The 23,652-nt window shown below is 46.2% G+C and overlaps 1 protein-coding gene across 1 annotated transcript in view; it reads right to left on the reverse strand.

Moving 5' to 3' along the window:
• ECEL1 (endothelin converting enzyme like 1) overlaps positions 1 to 23,652 on the reverse strand; it is a 152,935-nt gene that overhangs the window by 79,085 nt on the left and 50,198 nt on the right. The window lies entirely within an intron of this gene.

A 23,652-nucleotide genomic window follows, 5' to 3' on the forward strand; every position in this document is an offset into this window, starting at 1 on the left:
ATTTCTGTAGTATGTGTGTGTGTGTGTGTGATATCTGTAGTATGTGTGTGTGTGTGTGTGTGATATCTGTAGTGTGTGTGCGTGTGTGTGTGTGTGTGTGTGTGTGAGGCAGGGGCGTAATTACCACAGTCGTATGTAGCCAAGATATGCAATTCTGTTCATGCTGATCTTAATGAACATGAAAAAATACTAGTTATAATCATTTACTTGGACAGGAGAGATTTTGGTAGGGGGTAAATAAAATAAATGTACACATTTCGTGGCGATCCCAAAAACTAAAAGACAGATAATGCTACAGCAGTTCTCCTGCACAGTGGCGCTCCTAACCATCCTGTGTGTGTGTGTGCCCTGCACATCAGGTGGCCGAAACATTGATGCGTACAATAAATTTATAAAGTGGCCGGAATGTTAAAGGGGAGGTTAATGTCTGGTGACTAGGGGCACCACTACTGGCTCCGACCGATCACTAGAATGGGGATCATGAGCTCCTTATTCCTCATCACTGCACAATTGCAGTGCTCTTCCCTCTCAGGGGACGCTTAATTTCTTGACTGTCTCTGAGGCCGCTTCAGTCCTCATCCGTCTCTGTGGATGCTTCCTTCCTTGTCCCTGTCTGGGGATGCTTCCTTCCTTGTCCCTCTCTGGAGGCTCTTCCTTTCTTGTCCCTCTCTGGGGGTGCTTCCATCATTGTCCCTCTCTGGGGGTGCTTCCTTCCTTGTCCCTCTCTGGGGGTGCTTCCATCCTTGTCCCTCTCTGGGGGCCCTTCCTTCCTTGTCCCTCTCTGGGGGCCCTTCCTTCTTTGTCCCTCTCTGGGGGCCCTTCCTTCCTTGTCCCTCTCTATATGTGTGTGTGTGATATCGTAGTGTGTGTGAGGCAGGGGCGTAATTACCACAGTCGCAGCAGTCGCCGCTGCGAGCGGCTCTGGCAGGTCAGGGGCCCGTGTGTCCCCTTGAGCCTGTCTCCCTTGTCCCCTTATGCTTGTGTCCCTTGTCCCCATGTGCCAGTCTCCCTTGCCCAGTAGTCCCTGTGTGTCCCCATGTGCCTGTCTCCTTTGTCCCCTTGTACCAGTCTCTCTTGCCCACTAGTCCCTGTGTGTCAGTCTCACTTTCCCACTTGTCCCTGTGTCCCCTTGTGCTTGTATCCCTTGTCCACTAGTCCCCGTGTGCCCCTTGTGTCAGTCGCCTTTGCCCACTTGTCCCTGTGTGCCCCTTGTGTCAGGCTCCCTTGCCCACTAGTCCCCTTGTGTCAGTCTCTCTTGTTCCCTTGTGTCAGTCTCCCTTGCCCACTAGTCCCCTTGTAACCTTCTCCCCTGCCTCCTAGCCCCCATGTGTCCCCTTGTGCCTGTCTTCATTGCTCCCTAGCCCCCCTATGTTACCCTTGTGCCTGTCTCCCCTAGCCCCCTTGTGCCCTCTCCCCTGCCCCCTCGTCACCATTTGCTCGTGTCTTTCTCACTGCCCCTGTATGGAGGGGCTGCATTATACTATGAGGGGGGCTGCGTTGTATTCTATGGGGGTTGCATTGAGTTGTATGGCAGGGCTGCAGGGGGGGGCCCCATTTGGAAGTTCGCACCGGGGCCCATAACTTTGTAGTTACGCCACTGCCTACCAGGGTATTCTGTACTAGTAGAGGAGGTCCATCAAATGCAATGTCCATCAATTACCAGAAGTGAAAAGCAGTTACATAGAGCATTTCTCTCTGGAGAAAATTACATTTGATTGCTCAGCTCCCCCGTAGCTTCTCGGCTGGCTGGTCCCTTACAGGACTGTTTTCAACGCCAATGTGTACCTTGGTCATTTACAGAAATTGTTATGTATGTCAGTTCCTGAAACATTCTAAGCTATAGCTCGGAAGGATCTTCCATACTACTTCTTTCAAATAGATTTTCTTTAGCAGATTCCATGACACTGAAGGGTGATTGCGAATCATTTTCCTGCTAAACTAGTGTATTGTAACTATTTTGAAATATCTTTTTTATAATGTTTTGGTAACTGTAGACCAGTGATGGCGAACCTATGACACGCGTGTCAGTGCTGACACGCGTAGTCATTTTCAGTGACACGACGGCCGCGGCCCCATAGAAATTGCTTCTTTCCCAGGGTCTGAAGGAGAGGAAACTCTCCTTCAGGCCCTGGGAACCATATTAATATGTAAAATAAAGAATTAAAATAAAAAATATTGCTATACTCACCTGTCCGACGCAGCCTGGACGTCCGCGAGGGAACCGGCAGCGTTGTTTGCTTAAAAATCGCGGTTTTCCTTCCTTCCTTGAAGTCCCGGCTTGTGATTGGTTGCGTGCCGCCCATGTGACCGAGACGCGACCAATCACAGCAAGCCGTGACGTAATTTTAGGTTCTTCAGGATTTTAAAATTACGTTCCGGCGTTGTGATTGGTTGCGTCGCCCATGTGACCGCACGCAACCAATCACAACGCCGGAACGTAATTTTAAAATCCTGAAGGACCTAAAATTACGTCACGGCTTGCTGTGATTGGTCGCGTCTCGGTCACATGGGCGGAACGCAACCAATCACAAGCCGGGACTTCAAGTAAGGAAGGAAAACCGCGATTTTTAAGCAAACAACGCTGCCGGTTCCCTCGCGGACGTCCAGGCTGCGTCGGACAGGTGAGTATAGCAATATTTTTTATTTTAATTCTTTATTTTACACACATTAATGTTGTTTCGATACCGATACCCGATACCACAAAAGTAGGGTTGAGCGACTTTCATTTTTTTAAGATCGAGTAGGGTTTTGGGAAACCCGATTTTGTCCAGAGTCGAGTCGAGTGCAGTCGGCCGATTATCGCTAAAAGTCGGGGATCGACCGAAACACGAAACCCAATGCAAGTCAATGGGGAAGCATAGTCGGCAGTGAGTGGAGGCCAGGAAAACACCTACAGTGCCCATTTTAATGCCAAAAACATCCATTCTTGTTTCTGAAGCTTGCCAATCTTAATTAACTGTATAATAATAGTTGGGCATAGGGAATTGGGGGAAAGTTGTGGGGGGAGTAGGGCTGGCTCAAGTTTTTCGTGGGCCCAGGAAATGCAGACTACGTCACGGCGGTGTTGCAGGGAAAGGTAAGTATTTAAACGTTACAAGTGCTGTGATCCTGAGCAAGCAGGGGGGGGCCCACTCGTTCGCATTGGCACTGGCACAGGGCCCCTCAAAGTACGGCGGTGTGTTTGCATGGCGGGGGCGCCTCCCACCAGCAGCGACACTTTTGCGTACTCTGAGGGGCCCTGTGCCAGTGACGTCGCCAACGAGTATGCCCCCCCACCTGATGAAGGAACCTGCACTTTCATCTGCACCTTCCTCTTTGTCCCTGTGTAAGGTGGTATAACATGCGGGAAGGGGAACCTTACTTTCAGCAGGGTCAGATTCTGGCTGTGTAGAGTACAAGGGGAATGTAGTGGTCTAGGTCAATGTACCAGCAGACTCATTTAGCAGTGGCTGGGCAATGGGCAGGATGAGGAGGAAACAGATATAGGGCCAAAGAATAAAGTAGGCTAAATGCAGTTCAAAATTGGTAACAGGACTAAACAGGCGGCATTGCTTTGTTCAGTGGAGTAGCAAACCCAAGAGCAGCAGACACTGTTTCAAGGGCCTAACCACACTAGTAGGCCAAATGCAGTTTAATATCTGATAGTATAGGGCGAAAGCCAGAATGTGGAAGCTCAGCTTTGTTCAGTTGAGGACAACACCAGGGAGGGGCAGACACCTTTAGTAGGCCGGAAAAGCCTATTGCATTTTTTAAAATGGTAATTTGGAGCAGAAGGTTGAAGCTCAGCTTTATTTAGTTGAGGACAACACCAGGCAGGGGCACACAGACAGACACCTTTAGTAGGCCGGAAAAGCCTATTGCATTTTTTAAAATGGTAATTTGGAGCAGAAGGTTGAAGCTCAGCTTTATTTAGTTGAGGGCAACACCAGGCAGGGGCACACAGACAGACACCTTTAGTAGGCCGGAAAAGCCTATTGCATTTTTTAAAATGGTAATTTGGAGCAGAAGGTTGAAGCTCAGCTTTATTTAGTTGAGGACAACACCAGGCAGGGGAACACAGACAGACACCTTTAGTAGGCCGGAAAAGCCTATTGCATTTTTTAAAATGGTAATTTGGAGCAGAAGGTTGAAGCTCAGCTTTATTTAGTTGAGGACAACACCAGGCAGGGGCACACAGACAGACACCTTTAGTAGGCCGGAAAAGCCTATTGCATTTTTTAAAATGGTAATTTGGAGCAGAAGGTTGAAGCTCAGCTTTATTTAGTTGAGGGCAACACCAGGCAGGGGCACACAGACAGACACCTTTAGTAGGCCGGAAAAGCCTATTGCATTTTTTAAAATGGTAATTTGGAGCAGAAGGTTGAAGCTCAGCTTTATTTAGTTGAGGACAACACCAGGCAGGGGCACACAGACAGACACCTTTAGTAGGCCGGAAAAGCCTATTGCATTTTTTAAAATGGTAATTTGGAGCAGAAGGTTGAAGCTCAGCTTTATTTAGTTGAGGGCAACACCAGGGAGGGGCAGAAGCCGTTAGTAGGCCCTAACCACCATTTTTTTTAAAAACCACTTAATGAGAGCCGGAAGGTTGAAGCTCAGCTTTATTTAGTTGAGGACAACACCAGGCAGGGGCACACAGACAGACACCTTTAGTAGGCCGGAAAAGCCTATTGCATTTTTTAAAATGGTAATTTGGAGCAGAAGGTTGAAGCTCAGCTTTATTTAGTTGAGGGCAACACCAGGCAGGGGCACACAGACAGACACCTTTAGTAGGCCGGAAAAGCCTATTGCATTTTTTAAAATGGTAATTTGGAGCAGAAGGTTGAAGCTCAGCTTTATTTAGTTGAGGACAACACCAGGCAGGGGCACACAGACAGACACCTTTAGTAGGCCGGAAAAGCCTATTGCATTTTTTAAAATGGTAATTTGGAGCAGAAGGTTGAAGCTCAGCTTTATTTAGTTGAGGACAACACCAGGCAGGGGAACACAGACAGACACCTTTAGTAGGCCGGAAAAGCCTATTGCATTTTTTAAAATGGTAATTTGGAGCAGAAGGTTGAAGCTCAGCTTTATTTAGTTGAGGACAACACCAGGCAGGGGCACACAGACAGACACCTTTAGTAGGCCGGAAAAGCCTATTGCATTTTTTAAAATGGTAATTTGGAGCAGAAGGTTGAAGCTCAGCTTTATTTAGTTGAGGGCAACACCAGGCAGGGGCACACAGACAGACACCTTTAGTAGGCCGGAAAAGCCTATTGCATTTTTTAAAATGGTAATTTGGAGCAGAAGGTTGAAGCTCAGCTTTATTTAGTTGAGGGCAACACCAGGGAGGGGCAGAAGCCGTTAGTAGGCCCTAACCACCATTTTTTTTTTAAAAAACCACTTAATGAGAGCCGGAAGGTTGAAGCTCAGCTTTATTTAGTTGAGGACAACACCAGGCAGGGGCACACAGACAGACACCTTTAGTAGGCCGGAAAAGCCTATTGCATTTTTTAAAATGGTAATTTGGAGCAGAAGGTTGAAGCTCAGCTTTATTTAGTTGAGGACAACACCAGGCAGGGGCACACAGACAGACACCTTTAGTAGGCCGGAAAAGCCTATTGCATTTTTTAAAATGGTAATTTGGAGCAGAAGGTTGAAGCTCAGCTTTATTTAGTTGAGGGCAACACCAGGCAGGGGCACACAGACAGACACCTTTAGTAGGCCGGAAAAGCCTATTGCATTTTTTAAAATGGTAATTTGGAGCAGAAGGTTGAAGCTCAGCTTTATTTAGTTGAGGACAACACCAGGCAGGGGAACACAGACAGACACCTTTAGTAGGCCGGAAAAGCCTATTGCATTTTTTAAAATGGTAATTTGGAGCAGAAGGTTGAAGCTCAGCTTTATTTAGTTGAGGACGACACCAGGCAGGGGCACACAGACAGACACCTTTAGTAGGCCGGAAAAGCCTATTGCATTTTTTAAAATGGTAATTTGGAGCAGAAGGTTGAAGCTCAGCTTTATTTAGTTGAGGGCAACACCAGGCAGGGGCACACAGACAGACACCTTTAGTAGGCCGGAAAAGCCTATTGCATTTTTTAAAATGGTAATTTGGAGCAGAAGGTTGAAGCTCAGCTTTATTTAGTTGAGGACAACACCAGGCAGGGGCACACAGACAGACACCTTTAGTAGGCCGGAAAAGCCTATTGCATTTTTTAAAATGGTAATTTGGAGCAGAAGGTTGAAGCTCAGCTTTATTTAGTTGAGGACAACACCAGGGAGGGGCACACAGACAGACACCTTTAGTAGGCCGGAAAAGCCTATTGCATTTTTTAAAATGGTAATTTGGAGCAGAAGGTTGAAGCTCAGCTTTATTTAGTTGAGGGCAACACCAGGGAGGGGCAGAAGCCGTTAGTAGGCCCTAACCACCATTTTTTTTTTTTAAAACCACTTAATGAGAGCCGGAAGGTTGAAGCTCAGCTTTATTTAGTTGAGGACAACACCAGGCAGGGGCACACAGACAGACACCTTTAGTAGGCCGGAAAAGCCTATTGCATTTTTTAAAATGGTAATTTGGAGCAGAAGGTTGAAGCTCAGCTTTATTTAGTTGAGGACAACACCAGGCAGGGGCACACAGACAGACACCTTTAGTAGGCCGGAAAAGCCTATTGCATTTTTTAAAATGGTAATTTGGAGCAGAAGGTTGAAGCTCAGCTTTATTTAGTTGAGGGCAACACCAGGCAGGGGCACACAGACAGACACCTTTAGTAGGCCGGAAAAGCCTATTGCATTTTTTAAAATGGTAATTTGGAGCAGAAGGTTGAAGCTCAGCTTTATTTAGTTGAGGACAACACCAGGCAGGGGCACACAGACAGACACCTTTAGTAGGCCGGAAAAGCCTATTGCATTTTTTAAAATGGTAATTTGGAGCAGAAGGTTGAAGCTCAGCTTTATTTAGTTGAGGGCAACACCAGGGAGGGGCAGAAGCCGTTAGTAGGCCCTAACCACCATTTTTTTTTTTAAAAACCACTTAATGAGAGCCGGAAGGTTGAAGCTCAGCTTTATTTAGTTGAGGACAACACCAGGCAGGGGCACACAGACAGACACCTTTAGTAGGCCGGAAAAGCCTATTGCATTTTTTAAAATGGTAATTTGGAGCAGAAGGTTGAAGCTCAGCTTTATTTAGTTGAGGGCAACACCAGGGAGGGGCAGAAGCCGTTAGTAGGCCCTAACCACCATTTTTTTTTTAAAAAACCACTTAATGAGAGCCGGAAGGTTGAAGCTCAGCTTTATTTAGTTGAGGACAACACCAGGCAGGGGCACACAGACAGACACCTTTAGTAGGCCGGAAAAGCCTATTGCATTTTTTAAAATGGTAATTTGGAGCAGAAGGTTGAAGCTCAGCTTTATTTAGTTGAGGACAACACCAGGCAGGGGCACACAGACAGACACCTTTAGTAGGCCGGAAAAGCCTATTGCATTTTTTAAAATGGTAATTTGGAGCAGAAGGTTGAAGCTCAGCTTTATTTAGTTGAGGGCAACACCAGGCAGGGGCACACAGACAGACACCTTTAGTAGGCCGGAAAAGCCTATTGCATTTTTTAAAATGGTAATTTGGAGCAGAAGGTTGAAGCTCAGCTTTATTTAGTTGAGGACAACACCAGGCAGGGGCACACAGACAGACACCTTTAGTAGGCCGGAAAAGCCTATTGCATTTTTTAAAATGGTAATTTGGAGCAGAAGGTTGAAGCTCAGCTTTATTTAGTTGAGGGCAACACCAGGCAGGGGCACACAGACAGACACCTTTAGTAGGCCGGAAAAGCCTATTGCATTTTTTAAAATGGTAATTTGGAGCAGAAGGTTGAAGCTCAGCTTTATTTAGTTGAGGACAACACCAGGCAGGGGCACACAGACAGACACCTTTAGTAGGCCGGAAAAGCCTATTGCATTTTTTAAAATGGTAATTTGGAGCAGAAGGTTGAAGCTCAGCTTTATTTAGTTGAGGGCAACACCAGGGAGGGGCAGAAGCCGTTAGTAGGCCCTAACCACCTTTTTTTTTTTTTAAAAACCACTTAATGAGAGCCGGAAGGTTGAAGCTCAGCTTTATTTAGTTGAGGGCAACACCAGGGAGGGGCAGAAGCCGTTAGTAGGCCCTAACCAAAGTTGAAGGCCAAATGCAGTTTAATTTCTGATACTATAGGCCGAAAGCCAGAAGGTGGAAGCTCCAATTTAGACAGTGGAGGACAATTTGAATTAGGGACTGCAGACAGACTTAGTAGGCTGTCCCCTGTGGACCATGCATCCACCACATTAACCCATTGCGCCGTAATGGACACGTAATCTTCCGTGGCCATGCCTACAGGTCCATGCGTCTGTTGTCAGGTGCACCTTTGTACTCACAGATTGCCAGAGTGCATGGACAATGCGGTCTTCTACATGCTGGTGGAGGGTTGGGATGGCTTTTCTCGCAAAAGAAGTGTCGACTGGTTAGCTTGTAGCGTGGTACAGCGTAGTCCATCATGGCCTTATTAATAGTAAATAAAATATATAACTAGGCTCTATGAACTTTTAAATAGGTTCCAGGGTTACACGGGCAGCATTGGTGTGGTCAGTGGAGGAGTATTGCAAGTAGGGGCTGCAGACAGGCTATCAAAGGCCTAAAATACCAAACAGTAGGCACTCATGGCAGTTTTACATCGGTTACATGGATACACAGGCAGGCACTCCAGGCAGCATTGTGGTCAGTGGAGGAGTATTGCAAGTAGGGGCCGCAGACAGGCTATCAAAGGCCTAAAATAACAAACAGTAGGCAGTCATGGCAGTTTTACATCGGTTACATGGATACACAGGCAGGCACTCCAGGCAGCATTGTGGTCAGTGGAGGAGTATTGCAAGTAGGGGCCGCAGACAGGCTATCAAAGGCCTAAAATAACAAACAGTAGGCAGTCATGGCAGTTTTACATCGGTTACATGGATACACAGGCAGCTAGGTGGTGAGTGGAGGAGTATTTAAAGTAAGGACCGCAGACAGGCTATCAAAGGCCTAACATAACAAACAATAGGCTCATGGCAGTTTTACAGCGGTTACATGGATACACGGGCAGGCAGCTTGGTGGTGAGTGGAGGAGTATTTAAAGTAGGGACCGCAGACAGGCTTCAAAGGCCTAACATAAGAAAATGGGCTGGCTGTAGGCACTTTATAATTGGTTCCAGGGGTACACGGGCAGCAGTGGTCTGGCCAGTGGAGGACTAGTGGAAGGAGGGACCGCAGACAGGCTTCAAAGGCCTAAAATAAAAAAATGGGCTGGCTGTAGGCACTTTATAATTGGTTCCAGGGGTACACGGGCAGCAGTGGTCTGGCCAGTGGAGGACTAGTGGAAGGAGGGACCGCAGACAGGCTTCAAAGGCCTAACATAAAAAAATGGGCTGGCTGTAGGCACTTTATAATTGGTTCCAGGGGTACACGGGCAGCAGTGGTCTGGTCAGTGGAGGACTAGTGGAAGGAGGGACCGCAGACAGGCTTCAAAGGCCTAACATAAAAAAATGGGCTGGCTGTAGGCACTTTATAATTGGTTCCAGGGGTACATGGGCAGCAGTGGTCTGGCCAGTGGAGGACTAGTGGAAGGAGGGACCGCAGACAGGCTTCAAAGGCCTAACATAAAAAAATGGGCTGGCTGTAGGCACTTTATAATTGGTTCCAGGGGTACACGGGCAGCAGTGGTCTGGCCAGTGGAGGACTAGTGGAAGGAGGGACCGCAGACAGGCTTCAAAGGCCTAACATAAAAAAATGGGCTGGCTGTAGGCACTTTATAATTGGTTCCAGGGGTACACGGGCAGCAGTGGTCTGGCCAGTGGAGGACTAGTGGAAGGAGGGACCGCAGACAGGCTTCAAAGGCCTAACATAAAAAAATGGGCTGGCTGTAGGCACTTTATAATTGGTTCCAGGGGTACACGGGCAGCAGTGGTCTGGTCAGTGGAGGACTAGTGGAAGGAGGGACCGCAGACAGGCTTCAAAGGCCTAAAATAACAAACAATAGGCTCATGGCAGTTTTACAGCGGTTACATGGATACACGGGCAGCTTGGTGGTGAGTGGAGGAGTAGTGCAAGGAGTGTCTGTCCCAGTACTCCCAAAATATAAATAGATGTTAATGTCTCGCAAAACAACCAAAACAAAAAAAAAGGTGGCATACTTAGGTACAGGGGTGGGCTCATCTGCTGAGTTTCTGACATAGTAATTTGGCAGTAACTATTTAATGGTGCCAATATAGGACACAGACACAGACTACTTTAAGTTGCATCATAGATGTCTACAAATTTGTATTGTCAGTGCCAGACATTGAATGATGTCAGCGAATAGACTAAAGATTGGTGGAGCTGTGCGACATAATTTTGCACGTGGTAGAGCACATTTTGAGCTGGGGTAGGGGGGAACTCTCTTGAGGCCGGCGGGACCGCCCCAGGGCCCCTCATGTTACAACGGTGTGTCTGACGTTGGGTGCGCACCACCACCGCCAGAGACACTACATTGTACTATGAGGGACCCAGTAGCAATGCCGTCAACCAAAAGCGAGCACACCCACCTCTTCAGACAAACAGCAGTCTCACGGGTGCTTGCGCCAAGTCGCGATACCACGGCCCCGTGTGGGGAGTTTTGCCATTTAGGGAGGTGTAAACATGTCGTATGCTGTACAATCAGCTGCAGCAAATTAGACATTAGAAAAGTAATTCACAGGCAAGAGCTTTTCATAGGAAAGCTAGGTGTCGGCCGGGCAAGGTGGGGCAAAAGATTTCGAAATCCAGTTGTGGTTCATTTTAATGAATGTTAGATCGTCAACATTTTGGGTAGCCAGACGAGTCCTTTTTTCGGTTAATATTGAACCTGCAGCACTGAATACTCTTTCTGATAGGACACTTGCTGCCGGGCAAGCAAGCTCCTGCAATGCATATTCTGCCAATTCTGGCCAGGTGTCTAATTTGGAGGCCCAGTAATCAAATGGGAATGACGGTTGAGGGAGAACATCGATAAGGGATGAAAAATAGTTAGTAACCATACTGGACAAATGTTGTCTCCTGTCACTTTCAATTGATGCAGCAGTACCTGTCCTGTCTGCGGTCATAGCAAAATCACTCCACAACCTGGTCAGAAAACCCCTCTGTCCAACGCCACTTCTGATGTGTGCACCCCTAACACTCCTAGTCTGCTGCCCCCTGGAGCTCGTGTGAGAACGATCACGTGCGCTGTGTGCTGGGAATGCCTGAAGCAAACGGTCAACAAGAGTTGATTGTTTGGTTGCTAATATTAGTTCCAAGTTCTCATGTGGCATAATATTTTGCAATTTGCCTTTATAGCGTGGATCAAGGAGGCAGGCCAACCAGTAATCGTCATCGTTCATCATTTTCGTAATGCGTGTGTCCCTTTTTAGGATACGTAAGGCATAATCCGCCATGTGGGCCAAAGTTCCAGTTGTCAAATCTCCGGTTGTGATTGGTTGAGGGGCAGTTGCAGGCAAATCTACATCACTTGTGTCCCTCAAAAAACCAGAACCCGGCCGTGACACGCAACCAATTTCCTGTGCCCCCGGGAAAGGTTCGGCATTAAAAATATACTCATCCCCATCATCCTCCTCGTCCTCCACCTCCTCTTCGCCCGCTACCTCGTCCTGTACACTGCCCTGACCAGACAATGGCTGACTGTCATCAAGGCTTTCCTCTTCCTCTGGTGCAGACGCCTGCTCCTTTATGTGCGTCAAACTTTGCATCAGCAGACGCATTAGGGGGATGCTCATGCTTATTACGGCGTTGTCTGCACTAACCAGCCGTGTGCATTCCTCAAAACACTGAAGGACTTGACACATGTCTTGTATCTTAGACCACTGCACACCTGACAACTCCATGTCTGCCATCCTACTGCCTGCCCGTGTATCCTCCCACAAATAAATAACAGCACGCCTCTGTTCGCACAGTCTCTGAAGCATGTGCAGTGTTGAGTTCCACCTTGTTGCAACGTCTATGATTAGGCGATGCTGGGGAAGGTTCAAAGACCGCTGATAGGTCTGCATACGGCTGGCGTGTACAGGCGAACGTCGGATATGTGAGCAAAGTGCACGCACTTTGAGGAGCAGGTCGGAGAACCCAGGATAAGTTTTCAATAAGCACTGCACCACCAGGTTTAAGGTGTGAGCCAGGCAAGGAATGTGTTTCAGTTGGGAAAGGGAGATGGCAGCCATGAAATTCCTTCCGTTATCACTCACTACCTTGCCTGCCTCAAGATCTACTGTGCCCAGCCACGACTGCGTTTCTTGTTGCAAGAACTCGGACAGAACTTCCGCGGTGTGTCTGCTGTCGCCCAAGCACTTCATAGCCAATACAGCCTGCTGACGCTTGGCAGTAGCTGGCCCATAATGGGACAACTGGTGTGCAACAGTGTCATCTGCCGATGGAGTGGTTGGCAGACTGCGTTCTGTGGAAGAGCTGTAGCTTCTGCAGGAGGACGAGGAGGAGGAGGAGGAGGGGGTGCGAACGCCTACAGCCAACTGTTTCCTAGACCGTGGGCTAGGCACAACTGTCCCTAAATTGATGTCGCCTGTGGACCCTGCATCCACCACATTCACCCAGTGTGCCGTGATGGACACATAACGTCCCTGGCCATGCCTACTGGTCCATGCATCTGTAGTCAGGTGCACCTTTGTACTCACAGATTGCCTGAGTGCATGGACGATGCGCTGTTTAACATGCTGGTGCAGGGCTGGGATGGCTTTTCTGGAAAAAAAGTGTCGACTGGGTAGCTCGTATCGTGGTTCAGCGTACTCCATCAGGGCTTTGAAAGCTTCGCTTTCAACTAACCGGTAGGGCATCATCTCTAACGAGATTAGTCTAGCTATGTGGGCGTTAAAACACTGTGTACGCGGATGCGAGGATAAGTACTTCCTTTTTCTAACCAGAGTCTCATGTAGGGTGAGCTGGACTGGAGAGCTGGAGATCGTGGAACTTTCGGGTGTGCCGGTGTACATGGCAGACTGAGAGACGGTTGGAGACGGTATTGTTTCCGCCGGTGCCCTAGATGCAATATTTCCTCCTACAAAACTGGTGATTCCCTGACCCTGACTGCTTTTGGCTGGCAAAGAAACCTGCACAGATACTGCCGGTGGTGCGGAAAATGGTGGCCTTACAGTGACGGAAGGGATGTTGCGTTGCTGACTAGCTTCATTGGCCGAGGGTGCTACAACCTTGAGGGACGTTTGGTAGTTAGTCCAGGCTTGAAAATGCATGGTGGTTAAGTGTCTATGCATGCAACTAGTATTTAGACTTTTCAGATTCTGACCTCTGCTTAAGCTAGTTGAACATTTTTGACAGATGACTTTGCGCTGATCAGTTGGATGTTGTTTAAAAAAATGCCAGACTGCACTCTTCCTAGACTCGGATCCCTTTTCAGGGATTGCAGACTGAGCTTTAACCGGATGGCAACGCTGTGCTCCAACAGGTTTTGGCTTTGACACGCGTTTTGGGCCAGATACGGGCCCGGCAGATGGAACCTGTTGCGATGTTGATGCCTGCTGCGGCCCCTCCTCCACCTCCGCTTCTGAACTACTGCCGCCTGCACCCTGTTCCCCCAATGGCTGCCAATCGGGGTCAATAACTGGGTCATCTATTACCTCCTCTTCGAGCTCGTGTGCAACTTCGTCTGTGTCACTGTGTCGGTCGGTGGTATAGCGTTCGTGGCGGGGCAACATAGTCTCATCAGGGTCTGATTGTGGATCTGTACCCTGACAGGGCAATGTGGTGGTCTGAGTCAAAGGAGCAGCATAGTACTCTGGCTGTGGCTGTGCATCAGTGCACTCCATGTCAGAATATACTTGTAATGGGCATGGCCTGTTAAGTGTTTCACTTTGTAAGCCAGGGACGGTATGTGTAAAGAGCTCCATGGAGTAACCCATTGTGTCGCCTGCTGCATCCTTCTCTCTTGTTGTAGTTTTTGCTGAGGAGGACAAGGAAGCGACTTGTCCCTGACCGTGAACATCCACAAGCGACGCGCTGCTTTTACATTTACCAGTTTCGGAAGAGGAGGCAAAAGAGCTAGAGGCTGAGTCTGCAATGTAAGCCAAAACTTGCTGTTGCTGCTCCGCCTTTAAAAGCGGTTTTCCTACTCCCAGAAAAGAGAGCGTTCGAGGCCTTGTGTAGCCTGACGACGAAACTGGCTCCACAGCTCCAGACTTAGGTGGAATATTTTTATCCCCACGACCACCTGATGCTCCACTACCACTACCATCATTACCAGCTGACAATGAACGCCCACGACGACCTCTTGCACCAGACTTCCTCATTGTTTTAAAATCTTAACCAAAGTAACTTTATTTGTTGCTGTCAAACAACTTACACGGTGAGCTATAACTTCAGTATGATTTCAATATCCCTTAACAGGTTGGTGAGACCACAAGGAAAATCAGGCACAATGGTACACACTCTGTTTTCTGTGGCACAAAATCACAGAGATGACACACACGCAGGACTGTCACTCAAGCACTAATGTCAATATTAATCTCCCACCTAATTTTTTTTTTTTTTTTTCTCAGGGAGACTTTAGAAACCAAATAATATTAAAAAAAAAAAAAAAAAAAAGGCTTTCTATGGCCCACAATTAGAGAGAGAGAGGTGGCACACCTAGGAGTCAAGACTGGCGCACAAGCTGAAAGGGCAATATTACTCTCCCACTGTTTTTTTAAGTTTTTTTTTAATTTCAGGGAGACTTTAGGAACCAAATAATATTAAAAAAACCAAAAAAAAAAATAGCCTTTCTATGGCCCACTGAATGAGAGAGAGAGGTGGCACACCCAGGAGTCAAGACTGGCACACAAGCTGAAAGGGCAATATTACTCTCCCACGGTTTTTTTATGGTTTTTTTTTTTTTTTCAGGGAGACTTTAGAAACCAAATAATAAGAAAAAAAATAAATAAATAAATAGGCTTTCTATAGCCCACTGAATGAGAGATAGCACACACAGCAGTGGCACACAAGCCCTGACTGAGGCCAATATTTTTCTCCCACTGATTGATGTAGTGTTTTTGTGTTGAGGTAGATTTTAGAACACAAATCAAGGAAAAAAAAAAAATGCTTTCTATGGCCCACTGAATGAGAGAGAGGTGGCACACCCAGGAGTCAAGACTGGCACACAAGCTGAAAGGGCAATATTACTCTCCCACTGTTTTTTTATGTATTTTTTGTTTTTTAAGGGAGACTTTAGAAACCCAATAATATTTTAAAAAAATAAATAAATAGGCTTTCTATGGCCCACTGAATGAGAGGGAGAGAGGTGGCACACCCAGGAGTCAAGACTGGCACACAAGCTGAAAGGGCAATATTACTCTCCCACGGTTTTTTTATGTTTTTTTTTTTTTTTTCAGGGAGACTTTAGAAACCAAATAATATTAAAAAAACCAAAAAAAAAAATAGCCTTTCTATGGCCCACTGAATGAGAGAGAGAGGTGGCACACCCAGGAGTCAAGACTGGCACACAAGCTGAAAGGGCAATATTACTCTCCCACGGTTTTTTTATGTTTTTTTTTTTTTTTTCAGGGAGACTTTAGAAACCAAATAATAAGAAAAAAAATAAATAAATAAATAGGCTTTCTATAGCCCACTGAATGAGAGATAGCACACACAGCAGTGGCACACAAGCCCTGACTGAGGCCAATATTTTTCTCCCACTGATTGATGTAGTGTTTTTGTGTTGAGGTAGATTTTAGAACACAAATCAAGGAAAAAAAAAAAATGCTTTCTATGGCCCACTGAATGAGAGAGAGGTGGCACACCCAGGAGTCAAGACTGGCACACAAGCTGAAAGGGCAATATTACTCTCCCACTGTTTTTTTATGTATTTTTTGTTTTTTAAGGGAGACTTTAGAAACCCAATAATATTTAAAAAAAAAAAATAAATAGGCTTTCTATGGCCCACTGAATGAGAGGGAGAGAGGTGGCACACCCAGGAGTCAAGACTGGCACACAAGCTGAAAGGGCAATATTACTCTCCCACTGTTTTTTTATGTATTTTTTGTTTTTTAAGGGAGACTTTAGAAACCCAATAATATTTAAAAAAAATAAATAAATAGGCTTTCTATGGCCCACTGAATGAGAGGGAGAGAGGTGGCACACCCAGGAGTCAAGACTGGCACACAAGCTGAAAGGGCAATATTACTCTCCCACTGTTTTTTTATGTTTTTTTTTTTTTTTCAGGGAGACTTTAGAAACCAAATAATATTAAAAAAACCAAAAAAAAAATAGCCTTTCTATGGCCCACTGAATGAGAGAGAGAGGTGGCACACCCAGGAGTCAAGACTGGCACACAAGCTGAAAGGGCAATATTACTCTCCCACTGTTTTTTTATGTATTTTTTGTTTTTTAAGGGAGACTTTAGAAACCCAATAATATTTAAAAAAAAAAATAAATAGGCTTTCTATGGCCCACTGAATGAGAGGGAGAGAGGTGGCACACCCAGGAGTCAAGACTGGCACACAAGCTGAAAGGGCAATATTACTCTCCCACTGTTTTTTTATGTTTTTTTTTTTTTTTCAGGGAGACTTTAGAAACCAAATAATAAGAAAAAAAATAAATAAATAAATAGGCTTTCTATAGCCCACTGAATGAGAGATAGCACACACAGCAGTGGCACACAAGCCCTGACTGAGGCCAATATTTTTCTCCCACTGATTGATGTAGTGTTTTTGTGTTGAGGTAGATTTTAGAACACAAATCAAGGAAAAAAAAAAAAAATGCTTTCTATGGCCCACTGAATGAGAGAGAGGTGGCACACCCAGGAGTCAAGACTGGCACACAAGCTGAAAGGGCAATATTACTCTCCCACTGTTTTTTTATGTATTTTTTGTTTTTTAAGGGAGACTTTAGAAACCCAATAATATTTAAAAAAAAAAATAAATAGGCTTTCTATGGCCCACTGAATGAGAGGGAGAGAGGTGGCACACCCAGGAGTCAAGACTGGCACACAAGCTGAAAGGGCAATATTACTCTCCCACTGTTTTTTTATGTATTTTTTGTTTTTTAAGGGAGACTTTAGAAACCCAATAATATTTAAAAAAATAAATAAATAGGCTTTCTATGGCCCACTGAATGAGAGGGAGAGAGGTGGCACACCCAGGAGTCAAGACTGGCACACAAGCTGAAAGGGCAATATTACTCTCCCACTGTTTTTTTATGTTTTTTTTTTTTTTAAGGGAGACTTTAGAAACCCAATAATATTTAAAAAAAAAAATAAATAGGCTTTCTATGGCCCACTGAATGAGAGGGAGAGAGGTGGCACACCCAGGAGTCAAGACTGGCACACAAGCTGAAAGGGCAATATTACTCTCCCACTGTTTTTTTATGTATTTTTTGTTTTTTAAGGGAGACTTTAGAAACCCAATAATATTTTAAAAAAAAAATAAATAGGCTTTCTATGGCCCACTGAATGAGAGGGAGAGAGGTGGCACACCCAGGAGTCAAGACTGGCACACAAGCTGAAAGGGCAATATTACTCTCCCACTGTTTTTTTATGTTTTTTTTTTTTTAAGGGAGACTTTAGAAACCCAATAATATTTTTAAAAAAAAATAAATAGGCTTTCTATGGCCCACTGAATGAGAGGGAGAGAGGTGGCACACCCAGGAGTCAAGACTGGCACACAAGCTGAAAGGGCAATATTACTCTCCCACTGTTTTTTTATGTTTTTTTTTTTTTTTTCAGGGAGACTTTAGAAACCAAATAATATTAAAAAAACCAAAAAAAGAAATAGCCTTTCTATGGCCCACTGAATGAGAGAGAGAGGTGGCACACCCAGGAGTCAAGACTGGCACACAAGCTGAAAGGGCAATATTACTCTCCCACTGTTTTTTTAGGTTTTTTTTTTTTTTTCAGGGAGACTTTAGAAACCAAATAATATTAAAAAAAAAATAAAAATAAATAGGCTTTCTATAGCCCACTGAATGAGAGATAGCACACACAGCAGTGGCACACAAGCCCTGACTGAGGCCAATATTTTTCTCCCACTGATTGATGTAGTGTTTTTGTGTTGAGGTAGAATTTAGAACACAAATCACGGAAAAAATAAATAGGCTTTCTATGGCCCACTCAGTGAGAGATGGCACACACAGGGATGGCACTGTAGCAGAAATGCCAATCTTAATCTCCCACAAAAAAAACAAAAAAAAAACAGGGACTGTCCTACAATTACTATCTCCCTGCAGTAATCTAAGCCAGGTATGGCAGGCAGCAATAGGAGTGGACTGATGCACAAATTAAATAAAAAGTGTGGACAAACAAAAAAGATAGCTGTGCAGAAAGGAAGGAACAAGAGGATATGTGCTTTGAAAAAAGCAGTTGGTTTCCACAGTGGCGTACACACAGCAATACAGCTATCACGGAGCCTTCTAGGGCAGCCCAATGAGCTACAGCGCTGAGGGGAAAAAAAAAAAAAAAATAGCTTCCACAGTCCCTGCACACCGAAGGTGGTGTTGGACAGTGGAAATCGCTGCAGCACAAGCGGTTTGGTGGTTAGTGGACCCTGCCTAACGCTCTCCCTGCTTCTGACGAAGCGGCAGCAACCTCTCCCTAAGCTCAGATCAGCAGCAGTAAGATGGCGGTCGGCGGGAACGCCCCTTTATAGCCCCTGTGACGCCGCAGACAGCAAGCCAATCACTGCAATGCCCTTCTCTAAGATGGTGGGGACCAGGATCTATGTCATCACGCTGCCCACACTCTGCGTTCACCTTCATTGGCTGAGAAATGGCGCTTTTCGCGTCATTGAAACGCGACTTTGGCGCGAAAGTCGCGTACCGCATGGCCGACAAGCACAGGGGTCGGATCGGGTTTCATGAGACGCCGACTTAGCCAAAAGTCGGCGACTTTTGAAAATGATCGACCCGTTTCGCTCAACCCTACACAAAAGTATCGGATCTCGGTATCGGAATTCCGATACAGCAAATATCGGCCGATACCCGATACTTGCGGTATCGGAATACTAAACAATGGCATCCGATCCAATTTTTTATCGGATCGGATGCCATGCAGGAGGTCTGTGGGTCCAAACAACAGAGCTCCGGTGCAGAGCGTCTAGGCCTGGGACTTCCGGTAGGCCAGGCGCAGCTCCCGGAAGTCCCAGGCCTCTGCGTCGGATCTGTGTTGTTTGGGCGACATTGCGCTGCTCCCTGCTGCGCCGACCAGAAGTCCCAGGCTGCACTTCTGAGGCCTGAGGAGATAGCTGTCTGGACTCAGGCCCTGTGATAGCTGTCTGGACTCAGGCCCTGTGATAGCTGTCTGGACTCAGGCCCTGTGATTGCTGTCTGGACTCAGGCCCTGTGATTGCTGTCTGGACTCAGGCCCTGTGATTGCTGTCTGGACTCAGGCCCTGTGATTGCTGTCTGGACTCAGGCCCTGTGATAGCTGTCTGGACTCAGGCCCTGTGATAGCTGTCTGGACTCAGGCCCTGTGATAGCTGTCTGGACTCAGGCCCTGTGATTGCTGTCTGGACTCAGGCCCTGTGATAGCTGTCTGGACTCAGACCCTGTGATAGCTGTCTGGACTCAGGCCCTGTGATAGCTGTCTGGACTCAGGCCCTGTGATTGCTGTCTGGACTCAGGCCCTGTGATTGCTGTCTGGACTCAGGCCCTGTGATTGCTGTCTGGACTCAGGCCCTGTGATTGCTGTCTGGACTCAGGCCCTGTGATTGCTGTCTGGACTCAGGCCCTGTGATAGCTGTCTGGACTCAGGCCCTGTGATTGCTGTCTGGACTCAGGCCCTGTGATAGCTGTCTGGACTCAGGCCCTGTGATAGCTGTCTGGACTCAGGCCCTGTGATTGCTGTCTGGACTCAGGCCCTGTGATTGCTGTCTGGACTCAGGCCCTGTGATAGCTGTCTGGACTCAGGCCCTGTGATTGCTGTCTGGACTCAGGCCCTGTGATTGCTGTCTGGACTGAGGCCCTGTGACTACTACAGCAACCATCATCCAGTGAACTGTGGGGTGTCATTGGCCATTACTGAGATAAGTGAGAGGGAGGCATCAGTGATGGCGAACCTGTGGCAGTCCAGCTGTTGCAAAACTACAATTCCCATCATGGCTGGCCATTCAAAGCAAAGGCTTTGGCTGTAAAGACATGATGGGAATTGTAGTTTTGCAACAGCTGGAGTGCCACAGGTTCGCCATCACTGGAAGAATTCCCCCTCCCCCTCACTTATCTTAGTTCACGGCACCCCACACAAGTTAAATAATAGCAAGACCAACAAAAGAACCCAACTGACAGATGAACAAAGAAGTCACTAAGCAGGTAAGTTAATTCTAATTATACATATTTGTTATTTAAACCATACATGTCGCAAAATTGTTTTTTTATCAAGGTGACACACCACCCAAGTTATGCTCGGTTTTTTGGCGAATGTTGACACACCGAGCTCAAAAGGTTGCCCATCACTGCTGTAGACTGAGAAAAGTAGAGGAAGAAACAAGTTATTTGTATGTAATGGAGCGGAGCAAATCTTAGCTGCAGATCTTACTAGGTCTCATAGGTTGTTTTAAGAACAGTCACAACTATTTCTTACTTTTGAAGGCCTTAGTCTTCTGCATTTTATTATTATAGGGAACCTGTCATGTTGGGTAATGCTATTAACCTGCAGATATTGGGTATATCTGCAGGTAAACAATGTTATGAAGGTGCACTGTGTTACTGTACTAAAAGTGCGGCACTCAAGAGAAAAATGAATTTTATTCCTCCCAGGAGCTGCTGGCTTTCAGCTATACAGGAGTGCCGCTACAGTCATCGCTCAAGGCACTGTAAACATGTCCTGACAGCTTTCTTTACACAGATGCACTGCAGATCTGCAGTCAATCAAAGTGTTGGGGCGTGCTTACAGTGCTGTGAGCGATGGCTGTAGCTGTTGTCATGCAACGGTATCCACACTGTGCAGTGATGAAGCAGTGACCCAGGAAAGTTCAAAGCAAAACATCTCTTTAATGTTTAACTCACAAAAACACAGCACACGATATATGGCACCCCAGCAGTCCGGTTGCCACAGTGGCATTGCCTCCCTCACAGGGAGTGATGTCATGCCTGGAAGAAAAGATGGGTCCCCTTGGCAGGTAACACTAGCATCCAACACTTTCCTGACTCCAGACCAGAAGGGGGAGCTCTGACACCTGATTTCAGGGGAGTTTCCTCATAAGTTCTAGTCTGGAGGCAGAGTTAGTTAGTGTGAGTCTGGAAGGAGAGAAGTGAGGAGAGCCTGGAAATAAACATCTTAAACAATAACAACAATTCAGGTATAAGCAGAAACCTCTCCATCGGACCAGTAATCTGGATCCAAAAAAAAAGCACCCGAACTCTTTTGACGGTACGGCAGGTGGGCCTCCCAGAACAACAAATTGTAGCTAAAAGAAAAACGGCATAAGACATATCGAGGAATCTGTAATATAGACTATCTAGGGACTTCTGAACAGGACGGTGAGCTCAACCAGTGCGGCGCCGAGATTAGGGGGAGAGTGTGTTATAACTACCTAGGGAACCGAATTGAAAGCATTTTGGGGTACAAATTATTAGTCTAAGGAATGGAGCGTGAGTAATTGACCCAGGGGAGCCAAGATTTTATAAATTTTTCATGTGTATGAGTTTCCCAACAGGTCAATTCCTCTAGACGGTGTATGTCTTGCACTTTAGCTATCCAATATCTAGGAGTGGGAGGGGACATTTGTTTCCAATGTATTGAGATTCCCTCATCATTTCTATTGGATGCTCAGGGCCATGGATCGGGTCACTGCTGCCATGACAAACCCCCTAACGAACCGACCGACCCGGCCGAGTACCCCATGGCCCTAGCGGGCGCTCCAGATATCCTTCAGATCGCAGCCGGGAACCATATCCTCTAGATTGCAGTCAATAAATATGCCAGTCCACCTCCGTGACCGGATGACATGGGCAACTGCCCTGCCATATACTCTGTGGGTGCCACGCCTTTCAGCTCTGCTTGCCTGTGTTGCCTCACATACATGGAGCTCTGCAGAGCCTTCTGCTGTGTATGCTTGCAAGATCAAACTAACACTGACTCTGACCCTGACACACCCAAACCCTTTAATGCACCACAAATTTTAACTGGAATCTGTGGCCATGGGCCACATGGAAAACCCCGGGCCAGGAATGAAACGGACTGCACCACTACCGTCCTGTAGTCTGTTTCAAAATACAAAAGCCCAGAGCAGGATTTCCCTAAGTTTGCCTTGGACAAATAGTTTGCCCAAGACTAACACTTTTTATTCTGCATTGTAATCACAGCTACGCCTGTGACTGCAATGCACTCCCATGGCCTCAATAGACCTTTGTGCGCATGTTGTGGGGAACACACAGGGAGCCTCACATGTAACACCAGTCACTGGCTCATACTGTGTTGACACACCCCTTCAACAATAAATAAAACAAAAACATATAAAACATGTTAGGTATCGCCACATCAACAGTCTGTTCTATCATACTGTAAAATTATTTAAAATATAAGTTAAACGCTGAAAAGAAAGAAAAAAATCATGGCCATAGAATTCCCATTTTTTGGTCGCTGCACTTCCCCGCAAAAAGTGCAATAAAAAGCTATCAAGAAGAAACATGTACCCCAAAACGGTATCAATAAAAACACAAGCCCTCACACAATTCCACTGTAGGAAAAAAAAAAATTCACCACTAAAATAATAAAAAAATTGGACACGTTTAGTATCACCATAATAATTACACAAAATACCACACAATGACCACAGACAAAATATAGCCCAAAAAACAATTGCAGAATTGCGTCCTTATTTTCACAATTTCATCACACATTGAATTTTGTTTCCATTTTCTAGTACATTGTGTGGTAAAATAAATGTTATCATTAGTGATGAGCGAATATACTCGTTACTCGAGATTTCTCGAGCACGCTCGGGTGTCCTCCGAGTATTTTTTAATGCTCGGAGATTTAGGTTTTCTTGCCACAGCTGAATGATTTACATCTGTTAGCCAGCATAAGTACATGTGGGGATTGCCTGGTTGCTAGGGAATCCCCACATGTACTTATGCTGGCTAAGAGATGTAAATCATTCAGCTGTGGCAAGAAAAACTAAATCTCCGAGCACTAAAAAATACTCGGAGGACCACCGAGCGTGCTCGGGAAATCTCGAGTAACGAGTATATTCACTAATCACTAGTTATCTTTCAAAATTACAACTTGTTTTGCTCCACTTGTTGGTTCCATTTGTCATCACACGACCAGAAGTAAATGATTTGTATACTTGCAATTAGTGATGACTGAGTATACTCGTTGCTCGGGTTTTCCCGAGCATGCTCGGATGGTCTCTGAGTATTTCTTACTGCTCGGAGATTTAGTTTTCCTCGCCTCAGCTGCATGATTTACGGCTGCTGGAAAGCCTGAACACATGTGGGAATTCCCTAACAAACAGGCATTCCTCACATGTATTCAGCCTGGCTAGCAGCCTTAAATCATGCAGCTACGGCAACGAAAACTAAATCTCCGAGCACTAACAAGTACTCGGAGACCATCCAAGCGTGCTCGGGAAAACCCGAGCAACGAGTATACTCGCTCATCACTACTTGCAATGCATGATGACCGCTGAAGCTGACAAGTGGAGCCGAATCCTAACAGTGTGTACACTGCACACAGT

Source organism: Ranitomeya variabilis, chromosome 2 (genome assembly GCF_051348905.1).
Source record: "Ranitomeya variabilis isolate aRanVar5 chromosome 2, aRanVar5.hap1, whole genome shotgun sequence".
Lineage (NCBI taxonomy): Eukaryota > Metazoa > Chordata > Amphibia > Anura > Dendrobatidae > Ranitomeya > Ranitomeya variabilis.